General features: G+C 42.6%; 1 protein-coding gene across 2 annotated transcripts in view; it reads left to right on the forward strand.

Moving 5' to 3' along the window:
* GLI3 (GLI family zinc finger 3) overlaps positions 1-22,093 on the forward strand; it is a 284,602-nt gene that overhangs the window by 73,087 nt on the left and 189,422 nt on the right. Inside the window, exon 1 of one of the 2 annotated variants that reach the window (XM_029233936.1) lies at positions 19,185-19,283. The exons of the other annotated variant lie outside the window; for it this stretch is intronic. The gene's annotated coding sequence lies outside the window, so the exon portion shown is untranslated. Of the gene's footprint in view, positions 1-19,184; positions 19,284-22,093 lie in introns of those variants that run through there. 2 annotated transcript variants of the gene reach the window in all.

Consider the following 22,093-nt stretch of genomic DNA (forward strand, 5'->3'; position numbering starts at 1 on the left):
ATGGGCTGTGACCAAGGAAGGGGGCAGTAAAAATGTGTGCAACCCATACATTTACCAGGATGTGGGATGATTTTGAGACCAATTCCTCCCTTTAGCCCATTAAGCATCTAACACTTTTTCATTTTACCAGCTCATTCTGCTGGTTGACAGAAATGCCTATCTCCCAGACTCTCCAACTCTAGGGATACGCCATGGTGACCACCATGATTGTTCTGCATCTCGTCACCCACAGGCAGTGGTGGGGCAGGGACGGCACGCAGGGGATCTGGCTGAACTGAGATATTTGAACTGGAACAGCACGTGTGAATCCTGCAGAACCCGCTCTCCTCCACTTTTGGAGCAGTTAACGTGATTTTATTCTTAGAGTCAGTGTGAGGGCACACTCTTTTCCACTTTTATGGGTGAAAAATACATTCTCTTCTCCTACCCTCCCTGCCAAAAAAGCATCATTAAAATGTAAGAGAGAGTTTTTGGTAGAAACAGTGAAACCAGATCATGCCCCAGTCTCGGGTCCTTTCTTTATTCTCCCCTGTATCTTCAACCTCGACATGGATAATAAATGTCACATGTTTTCTGCATACCCTTGGAAGGAATGCCTTTGGAAGGAATACCCTTGGAAGGAATGCCTTTGGAAGAAAGCTTTGGAAACTGTGTAAACTTGAGTGTTTGTGAGAAGCCCCAGATCCCAGGGCCCTTGATTCTCAGTTCTCTATTCTTTTTATCTCATTACACTTTCTGTGGCCTGTAGCATGTGAATATGGCTCTCTAATAACAAAAGCGGTACTTAATCGATATAGAAAATATTGAAAAACATAGCTAAAGAAAACAAAAATCATCCTTATTCTATGACTCATGTGTGGATGAAAATGAACATTTTAGTACATTTCCTTCTAGTCTTTTTTTCTACACGTATGTATCTTTCACATGGCTTCAGCATAGCGACATAGGAGTTGGAAATTCTCCTATTTTATTCCTTAAGTACTTAGACTCACTACGTCCTTCTCAGTTCCTCATAGGAAAGGATTTTTAAAGTCTTGAAGTTTTCACTTAGGGGGAAGGTTCTGCCCCTTACAGAAGGCAAAAATATGCCACTTAGTGAAACCCATGATACGGTTACTCCTGCGATAGAAAAGGCCGTGAAATTGTATCTCATCCAGACTTCTGAGCAATCTTTGAAAATTTTGCAATGAAGGTTGCTTTTGAATCTGACACTTACTAGGAGCAGAGGTGAGAAGCTGGGCAGGGTGAACTGATAATACAGTGCCCAGAGCTACATAGGGTCAGAAGGGCCCGGAAATGGTGTGAGTTGGCAATGGAAGACATTGCGGCTTTTATAGAACCATGCAATTGCACATAGAATGATTAATAAGTAACCGTGTGCTGAGTCAACTGGGTCGTTGCTGCAGGGAAGAGAAACAAATGAATCCTCACAGGTTATATTTTGTCTGGGGAATGAGGGTTAAACTGGGTATGAACTCACAGAATGTCTGATACCTCCTTCCCACCCCCAAGGGGGGTTTAGCAAAGAAATGCCCAAGCAAATACTTGATTGTGGCAATCACGGTGAGAGTTCTGGCATTTCTTTTCTTTACCATTAACTCATATTTCGAAAAGACCAAAGGCTTTCTTAAAGGGCCAATAAGTACTATATAGAAGAAATTATATTAGGGCTATAATATTTAAGCTTGAAACAGCTCTGAAAAGGCACATTTATTTCTGAATTAATCATTCTTTTAAAGCTTTTTTTTTAAATTTTAGAAATAGAAGAGAAGTAAAAAGACTCATCATCGACTTCCCAGTGATAACCACGGCTACTAACATTTTGGTACCCCCACTCCCTGCTCTCTCCCCTCCCAGCCCCTTTTCTCTCTGCTTTGTGGATATTATTAATCTCCTAGTGTGGTCATTTAGGAACTTTATCCCTTCTTTTATAAATCATGTTTCAGTGAACATCCTTGTAGCTAAGTCTTTGCCAGGAACCTAAATTACTGCTTTGGGTACGTACCCAGCAAGGGCAGGATTGGGTCAAGCAGTATATGTAGTTAAGACTTGTCACAGAGGTGTACAAAGATGTGAGTATATAAAATATACTCCTTTTACCCACTGATAACAGTGTTTTCTCCATTACTCAGCCTTTACCAGCACTTCCTAATTTGGTATCAAGGCAAAACCACAAAACAGTATCATATTTCAGTTTTCACTTCTTTCATTATGTAATGAAGTAGAAAACTAGTTGCCATTTTCTTACACATTTAAATTTCTTCTTCAATGAATTGCCTCTGCATGTCAGTTCTGTCCCACCCCCGATTTGGGGAGTTCTTTTTATGATAGAGTAACATTTAAAAAAAATTTTTTTAATTGAAGTATAGTTAATTTACAACGTTGTGTTAGTTTCAGTTGTATAGCAAAGTGGTTCCCTTATACATATATATATATGTGTGTGTGTATATATATATATATATATATATATATACGGGTATATTCTTTTTCAGATTCTTTTCCGTTATAGGTTATTACAAGATATTGAGTATAAGTTCCCTGTCCTCTACAGTAGGCCTTTGGTGTTTACCTGTTTTATATATAGTAGTGTGTATATGTTAATCCCAAACTCCTAATTTATCTCCCCCACCCACCCCGCCCCGCTATCCCCTTTGGTAACCGTAAGTTTGTTTTCTATGTCTGTGCATCTATTTCCTTTTTGTAAATAAATTCGTTTGTATCATTTTTTTAGATTCCACATACAAGTGATATCACATGGTATTTCTCTTTCTCTTTCTGACTTGCTTCACTTAGAATGATACTCTCTAGGTCCTTCCATGTTGCGGCAAATGGCATTATCTCGTTCTTTTTTATGGCTGAGTAATATTCCACTGTATATATGTATTGATAGCACAACTTCTTTATTCATTCATCTGTCGATGGACATTTAGGTCATTTCCATGTCTTGACTATTGTAAATAGTGCTGCTGTGAACATTGGGGTTCATGTATCTTTTCAAATTATGGTTTTCTCTGATTATATGCCCAGGAGTGGGATTGCAGGATCATATAGTAACTCTATTTTTAGTTTTTTAAGGAACCTCCATACTGTTCTAGAATAACAGTTTTTATATGTGGCAGATATAAGCTACCTAAAATACACAGCCACAAGTTTCATATTTAAGAAAGAGCGCTTATGAATGGGAGCACATGAGACAGATCTGAAGAAGAGGACATTTAAGAACTGTCTGGAAGTTTTTAGAACTGACACTTAACCACTGTTTCCTGAAGGAAACGCGCATGTAGAAAAATGCTCATATCATAAGTTGCCTAGTTCGATGACTTTCACAAACCAATCATATTTATGAAACCAGCACCAAAACCCAGAAACAGATGGTCACCAGCAACTTTGAGTCCCCATCCCTGACTTCTACTGGCATGGACTAGCTGTGGCTGTTTTTTGTACTTTATAAATATGTTATCTGGCTTCTCCTCTTTTGCTCTACATTATGTTTACAGGATTCATCCACATGTTGTGCAGTTTTGGGCGTTCATTCACCTTGTTCTGTTGCTATTCTGTTGTATGAATAATGCCACAATTGACAAATCCTTCCTGCCATTGACGGGCACTGGCAGTTTCAAACGTTTGGTTACAAATGGTACTGCTGTAAATATTCTAGTTCATGTGTTTCGGCACCCCTGGTGTTGGGAGTGGAGCTGATATCTTAACAAACTTTCATGGGCTCACATGCTTCTTTTGTCCTCTCCAACCACCTCTCGAGCCAAGTATAGAGCAGCATGGACTTGAAATGCAAGTGTTTCTGTTTTGGCCTTTCCTGCTGTTCCTTTTAGTAAGGATGAGAGTAATGAAGTTCCCTTAACAAGGTACTGATATAAATTGTGGATAATGACTGTTGGCTTCAGCCTAGGCTCTCATCTCTACATGAAGAATTACATTTTCCATTCTGTTATTTTCTTCTTCAGTCCTTGACTCACCCTACTAAATGGAAGGTTCAAATTGTCTTAAGTGGAAAGAGTTTATTAATGTATTGGTCTTACAAGCAACCTCTCTCGGTTTACTAGTTAAATGAAAACCACATCTTTGGGGCAAGAAATTGGATGGAGGCCATGTGCGTGCGTGACTTGAGGTTGAGATGTACCAAATCTAGATCACGCTGCTGTGTGATCTTCTGGTAGAATTAAATAAAAGGCATTAAAAAAATTTATAGCTGCCTTTTACCAGCTTTATGTCTGATTTTTTTTCTCTCTCTAGATTCTTTGGCTGACATGAGTTTTGAAGTTCTGCCATATTCACTTATCAGCCTATGGCAAATGCAGTCCTACCAGAGTGAAGATGAAAGGCCCAGAATTAAAAACAAAACAAAACAAAACAAAAAAAACCCATGTGCTACACAAGAATGCCCTACCTTTTAAGGAATTGGAAGAGTTACCTTTATTTCCCTTACCCCTTCCTTGCTCTCTCTCTCTTTTTCTCTGAATGTGTAGAAAAAGGTTCAATTCTTAACTTCTTTTTGTTAGTCTTTAATCCATCAATTGTATGTATATCTATTTAACGGTCATCAATGCTTTCCAAAACACATCTAACATGACAATTCAACGTCTCAAGGTGGGCCAAAATGTTTGTTGCCGTTATTTCCAATGTTGTGGGTATCTCTGTAAACTACGAATCACTTTGTATTTCTCTCATCTACATGGGCTAAATTTTCATCTCCACAGCAACTCCCATGAGGTGAATATTGAACACATGAAAAATCTCAGGCAAGTCTGGGGTAGGGTAGTTCCTATCCGTTTCTCTGGCCCTTTATCTGTTTGCATATTTTCATTCTCCTTGCTTTAGTGTCCGTAATGTTTTATCTGTCCTTGAAGGACACCGTCCTTAAATTGATGAATAGCAAGATAATCTTCTTCCTTGATAACCTGGCAACAGTAAACAGGGGCTTAAAAGAGTCAGAACCAGCCCCTGGCAAAAGGCTGTCATAGGTGACTCCCCTCTGTCGCTCACTCCCTTGTTTGTCACCCCACCCTGGTTTGGAGCTGTGTTTTCACTTTGGGCGTCTTGTTTCTTGGGGTCCCCTTGCCAGGGCCCACATGGACACCCCAGTGTCCTTTCCTCTGGGGCTTGATTCTAATCAGATAGATGCTGAGCTGCCAGCCCTGGAAACAACATCACTATAAGACAGTAACTGCAAGTCCCACCCCATTCATTCAACTATTTATTCATCCCCAGAATGATGCTCTAGCACCTGTGGTATGCCAGGCAGAAGAGATGCCAGAGCTAGCAAGATTGAGCCCCTGCCCTCTAGGAGCTTATATTCTAGCAATGGAGATGTACAAGTATATAGCCCATTAGTAGTGTGAGTAGTGTGAGAGATACCTTGTAGGTGTCGGGTGGGGAGGGAAGCAGCCTCAGAGGATGGGGAAGGAGAGGGCTGAAGGTGGTCCCTTTCACTCGGAGCCCTTATTCAGGCCCGGAAGTTTGGGGTTGGTTGTGTAGACCCCTGAGCTTCCTGGAAGGTTTGTGAGCAGAGAAGCGACATGTGTTTCTAGAAGGTTTTTAGGCATTGGAGTGAGAATCATCTGGACTTTTAACATTGCTTCGGTTTTCAGAAATCCCCAAAGAGTTTGCTTTTTTGCACTTTCAAAATTAAGTTTGAATACACGCAATTTTAGGATTCGCAACATTTCCATTTCCCAACGCTTTTGTATTTTCTTCTGTGGTTTGAAGCTTCTTTGCAAGACTGGGTTTTACTTTTTTGATTGAATTTTTCAGAATGTTAGGCTGCTCAGTAATTTTATGGAATCTACTTGCTCACTTTTTTCTTTTTGTAAATAAAATGATTTATTTACTTATTATTTATTTTTGGCTGCGTTGCATCTTCATTGCTGCGTACAGACTTTCTCTAGTTGCGGCGAGTGGGGACTACTCTTCGTTGCGGTGCGCGGGCTTCTCTTATTGAGGAGCACGGGCTCTAGGCGCGCGGGCTTCAGTAGTAGTTGTGGCTCACGGGCTCTAGAGCACAGGCTCAGTAGTTGTGGCGCACGGGCTTCGTTGTTCCGTGGCATGTGGGATCTTCCCGGACCAGGGCTCGAACCCGGGTGACCTGCATTGGCAGGTGGATTCTTAACCACTGAGCCACCAGGGAAGTCCCTACTTGTTCACTTTTAAGGGGACTTTTAGGTGTTGCTTTCTGCGATCAGCCTGGCAGAGCACAAAAAAAGTTCAAGACTTGATACCACCAGTAACTAGATTTCAATGAGACTAGGCCTAAGCATGGCACAAGTGGGGAAGGAGAACCCCACATGCACCAGCAGTGTATTTTGATTTAATGACATGATAAATTGTCCAGCTCATTTATATTTCATGACCTGATCATTGAAATTAAGCTAATTTGTGACTTCTGCGTTCTCACTTTTCATTGTTTATGTGGAGAAATGATTCCATATTTGGGTTTCAGGAATATGTATTTATGAGGGGGATATTTTAAAAAGTAATTGAATAAAAATCCTCCTAGCTCCCATGAACCTCTTGATGTTTTTGCAAATTATTTCAACTCTTAAAACCTTCAAATGGAACAAATAGCAAGACACTTCACATTGGATAAGGAAGTATTTTACCAAAACTTTTGGTGGTTTCTGTGGTTTCTATAGTAGGGTTTTGCTTAAAGCCAAAGATTTGCAACTGATTTGCTCTGCCTGTCAGGAGCTGCAATCTATGAGTAAGCTTTAATTCCTTCATCATTTCATTATTGCTTTCTCTTGCACTAAAAAAAACTGCTCCTAGAATGTGGAGTTTTACTGCATAAATCTAAACCTGTTTTTAGATTTCTTAAGAAATGCATTGCAACATGGAAGTATGCAACCATATTAAAATGCCACCTTTCAAAACTTTATAGTGCAATTGTATGTACAGGTTTTCTTCAGTGATTGTTTTCTGTTCATGCTATTAAATTAGAACTTACATTTTTGCACACACGTTGATTTTTCACCCCACAATGAATTTCAGGTCCATCCAGATAGACCCATTAAACGAATTTACAAAGGCCTGGGATATTCACATTTTGGAGCCATTCAAATATATTCTTTCTTTATTCGTTTATTTGTTTGTTTATTTATTAAAGTGTAGTTGACTTACAATGCTATGTTGGTTTCAGTTGTACAGCAAAGTGATTCAGATTCTTTTCCACCATAGGTCATTACTAGATGTTGAATATAGTTGCCTGTACTGTACAGCAGGTCCTTGCTGTTTATCTGTTCTATATATAGTGGTGTGTATCTGTTAATCCCAAACTCCTAATATATCCCTCACCCCTTCTTCCCCCCCCCCCCCCCCCCCCCCGTTGGTAACCATAAGTTTGTTTTGTATGTCTGTGAGTCTCTTTCTGTTTTGTAAATAAATTCACATTCAAATGTAAAAGATAGAAAAAGACAAGTACACAAAGGTTCCTTGAAAAGAGTGGGTGGAAGTTTGTGTTGAAGCATCAGGGCAGAGAGGAAGCCATTAAATTGGCCAAATGAGAATTCTTGGAAACCTTACAGACAAATTCAGGAGTCAAGTGCAAGCTACAGAAGGTCAAGGAAAAGAGACGCTGGGGTCAGGAGAGTTTAGGATTATTGCTCGGTGGTTCTGGCGTATGCAGAAGAGAGATGGTGTATTGGATAGAGGTGGTGTGGGGTCCAACGAAGACTTTGTCGGAGAAAAGTTGAACAGAGAGAGGCAGCTACACGACAGAGGCAAGTTGGTGATGCGGATGAACATCCCTTGCCGGCACCGGGAGGGGTGTGACAGTCAAGGGTGAGCCTGGAAGGGCACTCTTTAATATGGGGCAGACGAGGAGCAGATTGAAAGGAAAGGCAGGTTCCCGGAGATACGCACCTGTCTTGGTTTTATTCCGAGTAATTTATGAGGCCCTTGGCAAGGCAGACTATGGCCTGACTCTTATAGAAAGGGGTCAGTACTGCACAGAATCCGTGTTTGGATGGCAGATCTGTAATTTGTGAATACTGCCGTTATTGGACAGGTTTGTGGTGTAGCTTTGGAGATGAGGTTGAAAGTGTAAAAAAGTGTTTGCTTCTTCCTCTTCTGGGCCACGCCTCCCCAGGAGTCCAGAGCCCATAATGCTTAGGAAGGAAGAGAAGTAAAGATGAGCTTCCTTTACTCATTGCTCTGTGAGGCTGGCTGCTTGAGAGCCCAGGGGAGGCAACTTCTCTCTGGCTTGAAGTCGCAGTGGTTGCTAACCTTCTGTTGAATGAACTGAGAGCTGCATTCATTTTATAGGGAGAGGATATTACATTGGCTGGCTGGACCATACTAGGATTTTTCTTCCTTTCCCTACAAATGATAGAATAGACTAAAGAGACCCAATAGAATTAGTAAAATTGTCCAGGACGATAAAAGTGCCTGGATTATATGTTTTGGTTGCTGTTTCCTGCAGCCCTTCTTGAGAGCTTTAGTAGAACTGGACCAGACAACGAGAAGAGGATGGAAGAATTTTTATCTGAATGGCTTGGCAGGAAACGTAAAGGTTTTCTGCCAAGAAAGAGGAATTTCCACTTGTGTCAGCAAGATGTGAATGAAAGAAGAAAGAAAAGTGCAAAAAGAAATAAACAAAAAATCATACAGGTGCCTTCAAACCCCAAGGCGCAAGGTTTTGGAGCTCCAGAATCATTGTTAATACTATGCTGTCGAGTTGAATGTATCCCCGAGGGGTTAGAGGGAAGTTGACCAGCCTCTTTGAAAGTCTGAATTAGAGGAGACTCAGCAAAGACTTTCCCAAACCGGATCTTGTCCAAACCTCCTTCAAGAATGTCTGCCTGGTCTATACGCCCACACCCAACAGCTGAACAAGCTCCTTTTCCTTTCCAATAGCCTCCTCCCGACATTGACTTAACTGTCCATTGGTCTACAGCACCAACCCTGTGGCCTGTGTTTCTCTTCTCAGGTGGTTCCAAGTCTAGAAAAATCGCAGCCATAACGGCTGCGAGGGCAACAGCCATTCGTTTTTACTGGCCTGCTTTGCTGGGACACACGGACACCTTGACATGGTTGCATCTGTATGAATCCAGTGTAGAGAATGGCTGGCCTGGGCCAGTTTGCATGCTTTGTGTCAACTCAAGCAACCCTATACCCCCCTGGATGCAATTTCTCACACAAGTTGCCGAAACACTTTCTCGGAACCCTGACTGAATTTGCTTTTGCCTTTTGGTTGGGAGATTCCCAATTTGGTGGGAACAGGAAATCTCCAAGCTTGCTGCTTGCAGGTTCCTCCTCCAGCCTTATTAGCAAAAATACGTGCCAGTCTGGGTCATCCTGCCTTCAAAAACAGATCAGTAGGGATTATATCTGGCTCAGCAGAGGGCACGTTCCCTTGTATTTAAAAAAGACACATTAAGTAGCTTGATGTGTGGGAAATGACCTGTGTCACCTTCAGCTTTCAGGGAGACTGTGGCACTTTTGACCGACGTGTACGTGTTTGGTTTGTGATTGTTCTGAAAAGAACAAAACTCAAAACAACTGCAGACACACCCTAAATTGGATAAGGAAACTGATCTTGAATCACACACATCTCAGATTTTTTACTTAAAATTCATTACTTACCACAGTGCTTAACACACTGAGAGAGGGAAAAGTCAGGAAATGTTTTCTACCTTAAGGTTTATGAGAAAGGCCCAAATCTTCTTTTCCCCGCCATATAAATTGTCAGGTTTAGAATTATAGGGAACTGATTTGATCGCCAGCTCACTGACCTGTGACTTTGGGGAAGTTCATCTCTCCAAGCCTGTTTCGTTCATCTGTAAAGTAGGATGATGTTAGTACCCACCGTAAGGTTTGGAAGCATCAATACTATTGCTTTGAAATGGTGCTGCCTTATTTTTGGTATGTATTTCTCAGGTGTGCTTCATCGTTTCACTGATGGGGGGTCCTGAGATGGGCAAGTCAGGGGTTGGCACACTTTTTCTGGAAAGGGCCAGCTAGTAAATATTTTAGGATTTGCGTGGGCCCTTCGGGCCCTCTGCTCTTATAGGGATAAAGCAGCCATAGACAATAAGAAAATGAGTAAGCCTGGCTGGGTTCCCATAAAAGTTTATTCATGGACACTGAAATTTGAATTTCATATACTTTTCACGTGTCATGAAATATTCTTCCTCTTTTGAATTTTTTTTCAGCTATTTGAAAATGTTCAGTCCATTCTTAGTACACAGGCCATGCAGAAACAGTCTGTGGGTGTAAGTTGCCAACAATCATCCTAAGAGAATTTGCCTGATCATTTTTAGTATTGTTCAGGGAGAAACAGCAAATGTATTTCTTGGGAAGGTTCAAGTGTCTCAAGTCATTGTAGCGAACCAAGCAGAGAAGAGATTGATATTTTCAATGCAAATTTCAAGCAAGCATACTTTGTAAACGTTGATTATGGGCCTGATCCAAGATACATTGAAAAAGTGGGTGAAAGAGATGGCCAGTTAAATTATAGGTCATTAACTTGGATCCTCTTTCTGGTTGTGAAACAGCGATTATTCTCTCCCCAGACCTCCAGCCTGGTGATTGGTGATGGCTCATTTTATATAAGGGGAAGCAGCAGCCCAGAGAAATCCTGTGACTTGCCTGACGTCCAACCAGTGTAACGGTAGAATCAGTCCTGGAAACTTAGCCATCCACCTCCTGACCCAGGGCACTTGCATCCCACTGTCCTGCTTGGCATGATTATCAAACAGATAATGAGGAGATTAGTGCTGGTACCCGGCACTCATAGATGCTATAATTTATAAAGATCCTTTTCATATTTTGTTTAACCCTCAGGAAACCCTGGCAAGTAAGCAGGGCAAGTTTTATTTTCTGCCCGTTAAGTGAGGCAACTGACAATCTGATATAATTTAAGTTACCCAGGGTCACACACCCACGAATGCTAGAGGCAAGTCTGGCACCTAGGTGTTCTAACTCCTTTTATTATATACCATGTTGCCTTATTATATATATGATACGGCACTTGATGTCATTAATATCCAAACATTAAAAAAAAAAATTGAAAAAGAAATAACACCCTGCCCTGGCTCCAGCCCCTGGCAGTGATTTTTAAGTAGAGGTTTGTGTTGTGAGAATTTTTTTGCTTTCAGAATGCTGCACGTGCCTCCTGTAAAACGTTGAATTAAATGATTTGATTTTTGGTAAGTGGCCCATGTACGTTTATTATTGATTTATTTTGGTACTTTTTGCTTCAGCTCATTTTGGCTAAACAAAGCACTGCTGTATTTTTGTTGCATAGCCCATCATTAAAAGAAATTGAAAAGACGCGTGTTAGTTTGCATAGTGCATGGATGGAAATCTATCTGGCACTTTTAGGAACGGTCACAATTCCTAATAGTGCGTTTTAAGGAGTCTGGTTTTGTTCTTGATTAAAAAAAAAAAAACTTTCTGAAATTTGCTATAATTCGATAATCGTCTTTCTTGGGGGAGAGGGTCTCAGCTCACTGTGACCCTGGTTTTATTGACTTATGCAGCATTCCCTTCCAGCCTGTGGGAGGGGAAGTATACTCTGGGGCCACATGACGGGCCTTTCATTTGTTGGTAAATAATCCACGCAAAGCTGCCCCCAAGCGCAAGTTTTCCCCTCTTTTCTATAAGCCATATGCTTCTTCAACCATTCGACTTACGCCCCTTTCCATAAACTACATACAGCTTTAACTGTTGGCACTATTGTTAACTTGAACACAAACCAAATACTCAGACGGCTTCTGGCATCTAAGTCCGCAACACAATCCCCCAGAAGATGGTGGTAAATGTTCCTTTGCACAAATAGCTGTTCAGAACCTGGAGACCCTGGATAACAGGTCCTTTGGTTACAGACTGAAGTCTCCTTTCCTGATAACTTGTATAGGAAGAGGTGGAATAATTTTAACAATGACGATCATCTTCACCTATACGTATAAGGAAATGACAAGCGAATCCGTGCTCAGCTTTCAGAGACTTTACGGTAGACACTTTGCAGGAGTCACTCATCATTGATAATAGATGAGAAAGTCCCCAAGACCTGGCGCTGAAGGATGGCCTGAGGCGGCTTGCTTAAACTTATTAAGCCTCAGGGTACTTACCTGAATAACTGGGAGGATGGGACGGAGTACCTGGTAGACTGGTGAGCAGCCAATGGGATTAATGCCTTTGCACTGGGCACACGACCTGGCTTTTAGTACAAGCTCAGGAATATGAACAACAGCCGTGGTTTAATGATAATTTCTAATGCACTTTCCCTTTATACCTTTCAGGGGGTGCCCTGGTGAAAGCTGAGTTCCCAAGTTTAGCAGGAAGTGATGTTAGGGCATTTTTGGTACTTGTTTGGAAGGCACTCGTGTATAGGTACAAAATAATTTAAAAGTCGCATGATTTTAAATAAATGAATTTATTGACATCTCCATAAATCCCAGCATCATTGTAAGGTGTTATTAATGCGTGTAAAAACAGCCTAGCAGGCACTTACAGTCTTAAGAGGTGGGATAAGTAGTTTAAAACAAGACTACAGGAGATAAACTTGTGGGAGAATTTTTCAATATATGTGTACTTAATTTGGACTTCTCTAGAGAATTATTGTGAAGGTCATACTTAGGATAGAATTAAAACCAAGAGTGAAAGAAATCGGCTATATCTGCAGTCTAAAGTGGTTGGGAAATATAGAAACATAAAGGAAAAATAATCCATAGAAATATTTTCATGCTATCTTGGTGCGTTTTTTAAACTTAAAAAAATTTGCATAGAAATAATTATATATTTGTCTTCCCCCCTTAAAAAATTTGGAGGCATGGTGGTCTAGTGGGTGAGTGGACTCTGAATTCCAGTTCAGGCTCTGCCTCTTTCTAGCTGTGTTTTCTTGGATAAATATGCCTCAGTTTTTGTATCTGTATAATGAGAAGCGCAACAGTATTTACCTCATAGGATTGGCACGTAACATCTTAGAACAGTACTTGGCATTCAGTAAAATCCTTTCCTTATACTCATTAAAATCCTTGATTGCACTGTATTTAATGATATAATATTCCATCCTATCATAAGATAATGGACCTTAATTTTGTTACTGAGTTTTCCCTACTGTAAATAACACTGTGATGAATATCCTTGAATATACATTGTCCTCTTTTCCGATTTTTTTCCCTTAAGATACATCCTGGAAGTGGGATCATTTGATACAGCCGATGAAGGAAATATTTTAATAGTGTGAGAAAGTGACTATCCCTTTGTATCCTCCCTAACACTCAATATTATTGCTTTTGCAATTTTACTGTAATATTCCTCATTGTTTTGGGGTACAAGCTTTATTAGCAAAGGTGTGTAAGTTCCTTTAGGGTAGTAGTTAGTCTCCAGTGTAGCAGAATCCAGTCGGCTACCTGTTTTTGTACAGCCTACGAGCAAAGAATGGCTCTTCACATTTTTCAATGTGATGTGAAAATTACATGAAATTCAGATTTCCGTGTCCATAAATAAAGTAGTGGGACACAGCCACGTTCATTGGTTTATATCTTGTCTGTGGCGGCTTTTATGCTGCAGTGGAGCTGGATGGTTGAGAAGTTCGCAGACGTATGCTAGGGCATTGATTAGAATTCAAATTCAAATTTATTTTATATTTCTTGACGCTGAGTAGAGAGGTCCAACAGCTAGATCTTTAAGTGGGAGCTTTAGAGTCCGACTGCCTGGGCTCCAGGCTCTGCTTGTGAACCGTCTGTGTAACTTGGGTAAGTTAACCCAGCTTCTCTGTACCATAGTTTCTTATCTGGCAAATGAGCAGAATGACATTGTCTTTCTGATCAGGATACAGTGAAGAGTAAGCAAGACAGGTGAAGCCCTCCCTATGTCATAGTAAACACATGTTAGCTGTATTTCACTGGTACATGGTTAATGGATTTGAATTGGTCGGAAGAATGAGTGAGACTAAAATTACTTGTATTTTGGAATTGTGGATGAATTTGGTCTTTTGTTTCCTTAATCGCTTTTGTTGGGACTTCTTGAATATAAAAATGCATTCCCCTGGCGGTGGGACATTAAGTTCTCCTGAATGTGTCTGGAAAGCTAGCAAAAGGGCAGAAGAAAGGTCTGACTGTGTCCTGGTTTCTGCTCTCATGCAAAGGAGAGTGGGTGATTGTTGTCTGCCCCGTCCAGTTGGTCAGAGGAGGGGAGAGCAGCGGGGGTACCAAAGCATCCTGTCCAGGCTGTGACCATAAACATGGGCTTTGGGGGAGATTAGGTTTTGTGACCATTCCTGCTTTACTCATAGTATCTGAGCCATTCCTGGAAAGTGTTTCCCAAAGTTGCAGACCTTTGTGGCTAAGTAGCTAGAAGTAGGCTGACCTCTCTAGTAAAAGCGTGAAGAATCAAAACGTGGTATTTTCATTTGGATTTCTCGAATGCACATTTCATAACTAAGGGCAAAGTGGGCAGTGGCTAGGGGGACCTTCTGTGGTTAGAAACCTGACCCCGGGCAGCCCCTGGCCTTGCCCGGAGGCTGGGTCACCAGAGGCAAGCGCCCTGGCACCATCCCTAATCTTGTCCCAGCGCAGGTGGAGCCTCCAGCTCCTTTCAGTACAGTAATGATATTCGCTTGATATTTAAATGCCCTCTCTGGAGGGTCTGATTCCTCCCATGGAGTAAGCATGGTCTTTAAAATGTTATTAAAAATATAATACCACCATATGCTCAGGCTTTCTTAGTACCCCGCCTTCTAAAAACAAAAACCAGGCAACGTAAACACACCAGATGAAGCCAGTTAAATTTGTGCTCACCCCTGCAATTTAAAACATGGTGGAAAAGTTAGGAAATGGGACTTTGATGTAGGGACGGGGACAGGGTGGGCGCGAACCTGGGAACCACCATTCAAAAGTGCGGCCAGAAGAAGCTGTCACACACAGAGATTTTTTCCTGCCTACCTTGAAAAGAAGAGCAGGAATTCCCTGGAGGCCCAGTGGTTAGGACTCCGCGCTTCCGCTGCAGCGGGTGTGGGTTCGATCCCTGGTTGGGGAACTAAGATCCCGCAAGCCGCCTGGTGTGGCCAAAAATAAATAAAGGAAGAGCAGGCCCTGCGTCCTCCTGCTGGACAGGAGCTGGGGTAGATCTCCAGGGCGATCGATAGGCTTGGTCCCATTGGAGGATGCAGCTGGCAGCAGCAGCCTGGACCCTCTAGCCTCCTGAACAGACATTTCACTCTTTCTGTTATGACTGTGGGTTGCAGATGTCGTTATGGAAAGTTAACTGCTCAGGTCTGTAGGTGCAAAGCAAGGAAGAGGGACTCTTCATTCTTTGCTTATAAAACACTCAAACTGGGGCTTCCCTGGTGGCGCAGTGGTTGAGAGTCCGCCTGCCGATGCAGGGGACGCGGGTTCGTGTCCCGGTCCGGGAAGATCCCACATGCCGCGGAGTGGCTGGGCCGGTGAGCCGTGGCCGCTGAGCCTGCGCGTCCGGAGCCTGTGCTCCGCAACGGGAAAAAAAACAAACACTCAAACTAAGTTCTCAAAGAAATCTCTAATACTTAAATGTTCCTGAGACTGTTACTCGCAGATAGGCATAAATGCACAATTAAGCAGAAGGAAAAAAAATGGGGCCCTCTTGAGAATTTATTGTACTGCCTTTGATGTCACTAATGAACTCACTCTGTGTAAGCAACGACTAGCAACTAATAGCAGGCTAGTAGAAGAAGCTTCATGACATTTTAGCATTCTTAACGCAAGGAAGGGTCTTCGCGAGCTCAAGGAAAGGAAGATCTCTCTTTTGTAGGAGGGCCTGCCGGGACCCTCAGGGGCCTGTTGTGGTCTTTTTTTTTTTCCTCTTCCCAGGTACGGGTGTGGCTTGACTAGTGCTTTCTGTCTGGAAGTTTGAAAGCTGGTTCGTAAGGCTGGGTTTGTGCTGGGTGATACTGGACCAGGTCACAGCGACTCTTTGCTGTGCACATCATTAACGCCGAGAAGCATCCTCCCAGAGGTGGGCAGGGGTGTGGACCTCTGATTGGTGAGGGTTCAGAGAGAGGCACAAGGAAAGAGAATGAAAACCCTATAGGCCACAGGGCATGCCTGGTGAGGCCTCATATGGTGTGATTGGCTCCTGATTTTTCAGATGGCAAGGAGCCCTTATTGTATGATCTTTTTAAAAAGGCAAGAGGCTGCTTGCTCTCTGCTGCCCTGGAACAGCCATGTCAGGTTTGCCCTTCAGTTTATCTAAAGTCTCATCTTGCTTTCTCTCCACTCTTTCTATCCTAGGAGCCCCTTTTGAAGCTGGGTGGAGCTCTGTAAGCTGAGTAGTAGGGAGTGAGGCCAGAAATTGCCTTGGGTTCAGTTCTAACCTACACTTGGGAGCAAATAGTTTCTGGTGAAGGGCTGGTGGGATATGGGTCAGTCTGGACTATGTTTTGTACTTTGGCAAAAAGAACTCTAGAAATGTTAAAACAATTATGGCATTTGTACTACTCTGATTGAGGGCGTTTTGTACTTTCTCTCCTTCCCCCTTGGGATCTCCTGGTTGACGAAAGTGGGAAGAGAGAGCTACCCGTTAATCCTTGAGCCCATGGTCTTTGAGGGAGGGTTGCCACTTGAATTTCTCCAAAGCTTCAAACCCCCCGGCAGCCCGCTCGTGTTGCAGGCCTTGCAGTCGGTTTAAAGGTTGCAGACAAAGCGGAGAGCTCTCCCCCATCCATCTGGGCCACTCCCTCTATCATCACTCATTGTGAATGGGAGATGTATGTGTAGCCGCATAAGGGCGATGTCTGACCCCAAGGACATTGGAAATGTTCTTAGAGAAGGCATTGTTTACTCCTCCCCTTGGAAGCCAAACTCTAAGACATTCTAGGGAGCAGCCTCTGGCTTAGGCATCACTGCAATCAGGATGGAAAGAGGCAAGATTCTGCTTATAAAAACTACAGGAACTTCCCCCCAGCCCCCAACTTCCTGGCATAATTCTACAATGCTTACGAATGTACTTAGCCTCTTCTCTTTCATTTCTGATCTCTCTTTGGTCAAAGTCTTAGAGAGAATTCTGAAACAGGGAGGCGAGGACTTGGGTTCCACTGGTTTTTATTCAAAGAAAATCAGAATGTAAATAGCCACAGAAATAAAAGCTGACAAGATGCAACCAATGTATAATAGGAAAACATGAAATAATGCTCTTTCCAAACACAGCCAGGCAATTTCCTGGAAGGAAAGCAGAAAACGATGCTCTGTTTCTTGCTCAGAAGAGGAAACTGGGGCCCCAGGCTTGTGGGAGCACATTAAAAACTGCAGTAACACACAGATGCCATTGGTTGAGCCTCAGCGTGTGAAAGGGTGTGTGTGTGTTTGTGTGTAGCCTGTATAGGGCATGTGTGTGTCTTCATGCCTGTGGGGATAAGATGCTTCATGGTACTAAGACCCTGAGGTTGGATGTCTCCTTGTGGATTTGTCACTGGGACCCTCTGGGTGCTTCCCAGGAGTAGACTTATGTTGATAAAAACTTAATAGGAGAGTATCAAAGGTTTGAAAATGTCTGTGCATCAAAATGTAATTACTTTTTCCCCCCTTTTATGGTGGTTATGGGGGTGGAGGCTGGGAGTGCATCCAAGTTCCAGGTATCATTCCCCAAACCTGCCTGGGAGCAGACGTCTTGTCCTGTTAACAGGACTTTGTGGCCTCAGTAAGGCGTGGCTGGGATTCCTCTTACATCACTTACTCATCAGGGATGTGGCTGCCTGTTTCTGATTAGGAAACTGGACCTAACACCTTGTCCTGCTGCAACAGTGGGTTCTGGTGAGGATCAAGTGAGATGATATAAATGATAAAGCGCTCTGTAGTGGAAAAGGATTATTTATTTTCTTAAGGAAGGGGGCGACGTCTGCTGGTGAGGGGTCAGGAATAGCCCTCTACGTGTTGATGGAGCCTCAGCCCTGTGTTTTAATCCATTTGAAGACGACTTGATTATATCGTTCAGTTTGGAAATGATGAGGTTTCACAAACGCAGACCTTATTAAACACGGAAATATTATTTTCTTGTTCGAATCCCATTCGCCTCGAAATCTTTTTCGAGTATGCAGTCTTTCCCCCCCCCACCCCTTAACATTTTGTGGCTTCTGTCCCTCTCCCCAGCCGCCCTGTCTTTTGGGCTCACTGAAATCTGAGTGCCACTTTTCTTGGAAAACCTGATATTCTGACTTCAGTTTTGTAATTTAATGATGGAGAGTTTCCTTAGTAAACCAAATTTAGAGTCCTAGAATGCTTATCTTATATCCAGACCTTGAACATAAAAGGCATTTTATACCGCAATTGTTCATTTAATGAGCAATTGCAGAGTGCAGGCCGGTTAAGGGATTGAGCTATATGCACTATTATTGCAAGAAGTATTCCGAAATACCAGAAATAGGACGTAAGCTCTGATCAGGGAGACTGCGAGCACAATTACCTTCTTTTCAAATCCTTCTGTGACACTGCAGGAGGAAAAAGGACTTTGAAACTTGAAAGGAAAGAGCTTGCTTTCAACCTCAAAAGCTAGGAGGAAAGGGCTCTGAAATTTGCTCTGAATTCCCAATTCACCATTAGCCTGTTTCTTCCTTTAGCCTCAAGGCATTCTCCGCTTTTTGAAAAGATGTTAAGAAATTCAGTCACAATAGAGAGCCTAGTTCTGATGTGTTTCCCTCGGTCCATTGAGGTCTGGGCTCCAGCCTTTGTGTGCAGTGAATTGAGCTGAGCATCTAGCTGGTTGGAGAGAGGTGAATGAGCAGTTGCTGTGCAGTGGCGAATTCTGGCATAGAAAGAAGCTCCCCCTCTTCCTTTATTTTCCAGCATGCATTCCTGTACAACCCTTGCTAGTGGCCATATGTGGCATCGAGCCTGTTCTTAAGTCAATACGGGATCCTTGGTTTATTGCAAGTCTTGTTAAGTTTGTCTTGTAATTGAAGCTGCTGTTGACCTTGCTTGGGGACCGTTTGTAAAACCGTTTATTTAGCATAAACTGAAATAATAAACCCTCCTTCTCTCGGGCTGATTGTGATAGGGTGACATTAGTTTGATTTAATGATTAGCCAGCCTGACCCTTCTGCTGGAGAGAGCGGGCTTGAATAGAGAGAGTTCACTCCGAAGCACTCTGAAAGAATACTAATGAGCTTGTTAAATTTAGCATGGCTCCAACCACTTTTAATTCCTCTAATGGGAGCAAGCACTGCCTGGGAGAGGGAGAGGGCCAAGGCGCAGGGGGGCAGGGAGACACCGAGAATGTTCCTCGAGGGTCTGCACCACTAGAGAAAGCCCACCAAGAGAAGTTTGCAGAAAGTAGCTAGCCAGAGCCTGGGACGAGTTGTAAGTATTTTGTTCTCTTTTGCTCTGTGTCTCCTGTGTCTTGGGGGAAGAGAGGAGTGATGCTTCTAAAACGGGATTTCAAGGGACAGCTTAAAATCCGTGTTCCTTTCAGAGGTGAGCACGTGTACCTCCCGGGAGTTCCTCATCCGCTAATTCGGTCAGGGGGACAGGAGGTGTTCCCAGTTAGTGATGCAGCGTAGGGTTTTACGTTTCTGTCCGAAGAATCCTCTGAAACTGTTCTTTCCATTCCGAGGCGAAAGAGCACTTGTTTCCTGGGTCGCGAGGAGAAATCGTCCAGGAGTTTGTGAGCGTCCACAGGCGTGTGTGTTGAGTCCTGCTTCAGGCAACACGATTACTTCCTTTAAACCTTCACTGTAAACTGTCTCAGCAGCGTTGGCCACGAGGCCACTTTTGAGTTTGGAGAGTTTATGGCACTAAGCGTGTCCCATGCCATGTGGGTTGCCTTTGGAAGAGCGTGGAAGATCTGGGACAGTTTCTAAAGTGAGATGCAGGGGCAGCTCTCCCTAGGGGGTTAGGAATTCCTTAACTTCCACAGATCTACAGAAGGCAAGGGGGTCCCAAGTGGGATCCCGATGACAGTTTTGAAAATAATTTTCTCCTGAAACTTTTAGTGAATTGCATGTCTCAGTGTGACCCCCGAGCTTGCAGCTGTTGAACGGAGAGAGGCATGAACAGTCGCCTTGTGTTTGGCTGTTCACGTCCATTGGCAGATGCTTCTGGAGGACTGGGCTGTGCTTACATTTTTGCAGCCGACTTCTGCTTGTTGCCATGGTGGACAGTATGTTTCTGTCAATAATTTGGCCTGGCGTAGCCTGTCTGCTCTGACTCTCAAACTTTATTGAACAACTCAGCTCAACTGAGCAGGATTAGACAGCTCTCGTCTTTTTGGCTTGCTGAAGTGGTTGCTAAATTTATAAGAGCAGGCAGAAATATTGCTTGGAAAGTTTCCTTTCCACTGTAGAGTGCATGCCTTCAAGCCTCTTAGCTGTTTGTATTCTGGGGCATGTGTACTGTCAGGTTTTCAACTGAATGCCCCTCAGAATCAACTCAGTACACGAGATGAACTTCATGAAATAATCGTCTGCTGGAATGTTCTGGAGGGGGAGGGGAGGTGAACATTTGGGAGCATTGACTCTTGTAAAAGTCAGTCTGATGAAAGGTTCCACGTGAAAAAAAATTCTGGCCTGCATTGTACTTTACTAAGGGAATTCATTCTTGTTTTCAGTATTAAATGTTTGAACTTTGCTGATTTCTTGTTATAATTTGATATTCACGCATGTTGTGTTAACTCTCATGAAGAAAATAATTTTTAGCTAAAACGTCACCCCCCCCCGTTTCCACGTTCCCCGCCGCACGACTTCCTTCTCCCACCGGTGGGGAGAAGGTGGGAGGGCTGTGATCAGACCATGCCAGTTACTCAGTGATTCGCGAAGTTGCATGCAGATGCTCATCCGTAGAGGCATCGTGCCCAAGAAACTCACTCTGTTATAGGGATGCAGTTTTAAGAGAAGAAAAGTTAATTTCTTCTGGGAAGATTAAGTCAAGGGAATCCTGTTTTAAACCTGGAACAGATAAGTCGGGCTTGGTTAGTCATCTTGCCCAGAGAATGCTAATTATGTGTCACAGCCCCATTTGATAGGGGCGTTCTGGTTTTCCAGATGAAGGTGCATTCTGCAGAATTTGCCCCTCAGCGCTATACGGTTGGAAGTGGGAATTTATGTAGGCGCAAATTAGTGGAAAACATGACTTTGGTCATTTGTGCATTATAGGAATTTTTATAAAACCGACTAAGAGTTTTGAAGTGTTTTTGACACCCTTCTGCTTTTACGTCACTGCAAACCCTCGTTCTATAGCCTGCAACTTTACTGCTGATGAAGTATGGGAGTGGCCTAGGGCCTAAAAGTATTAGTCAGAAGGGAAAATAAAAATGTAGGGTTTTTTTTTTTTTTGAGTTTGTTTTTAAATTAGCAAAAGCATGGTTGGAATTGCTTTTGTAAAGATCAATGAATGAAAATGTGGGATTGCACCATTTTCTTTTTTAGTAGTTACTTGATAGATTAAACTCATAATTTATCCCATCATTACAAGGTTTTGGGGTGAGGATCTGCACAGAATAACTCTAGAATAATGTTTCACAGTTATCCAGCAGTAGTCAGCAAAATTACTGTAAAGTCCAGAACATACCACATTGCCTATTCAGTTTTGGAAGTCATTTGCTAGGCTAAAAAAAAAAAATATATATATATATATACATTGCTTATTTCTTCAAGTCCCAAACATAGGCAGAAAAATGAGAGTTTCTACTGGCTTTAGGTAGTTCACATTATTAGTCATCACAAAACAGTAGTTGTTACTTTAGTTTGTATTTTCACGCTCATTCAAATTCATAGCTATTCTTCTGAATTTGTCAAAAGAGCTGTGAAACTGCTAAAGCATACTTCTGTTTTTTTTTAGAGGGTCTCAGCCAGACATACCTGCTTTCTGGGATACTTTGAAGAGAGGTTTGTGTATTGAGATTAGATGAGTTCAAAATCTGCTCATCTAAATAGTACAACAGTATTATTATTTATACCCAAATATAGTTTTTGTTTTGAGAATCAGGAACAGGAAACAGCTTTCAAACGAGGTGTCTAAGCGGTGTCCCAACAGCTTGGTTTCTATCAGCACTTGTCTGCCAGAGCACAGTCTGTGGATTAAACACAGAGCTTGTGTGGGCGTAGTTTAGAGTGTGTGTATGATTCTAACACATGAAGCGGTCCACTAGTTGTGGGTTCCGATCGCCCGTTCAG

This window comes from Monodon monoceros, unplaced genomic scaffold (genome assembly GCF_005190385.1).
Source record: "Monodon monoceros isolate NGI ecotype Baffin Bay Population unplaced genomic scaffold, NGI_Narwhal_1 Super_Scaffold_2, whole genome shotgun sequence".
Lineage (NCBI taxonomy): Eukaryota > Metazoa > Chordata > Mammalia > Artiodactyla > Monodontidae > Monodon > Monodon monoceros.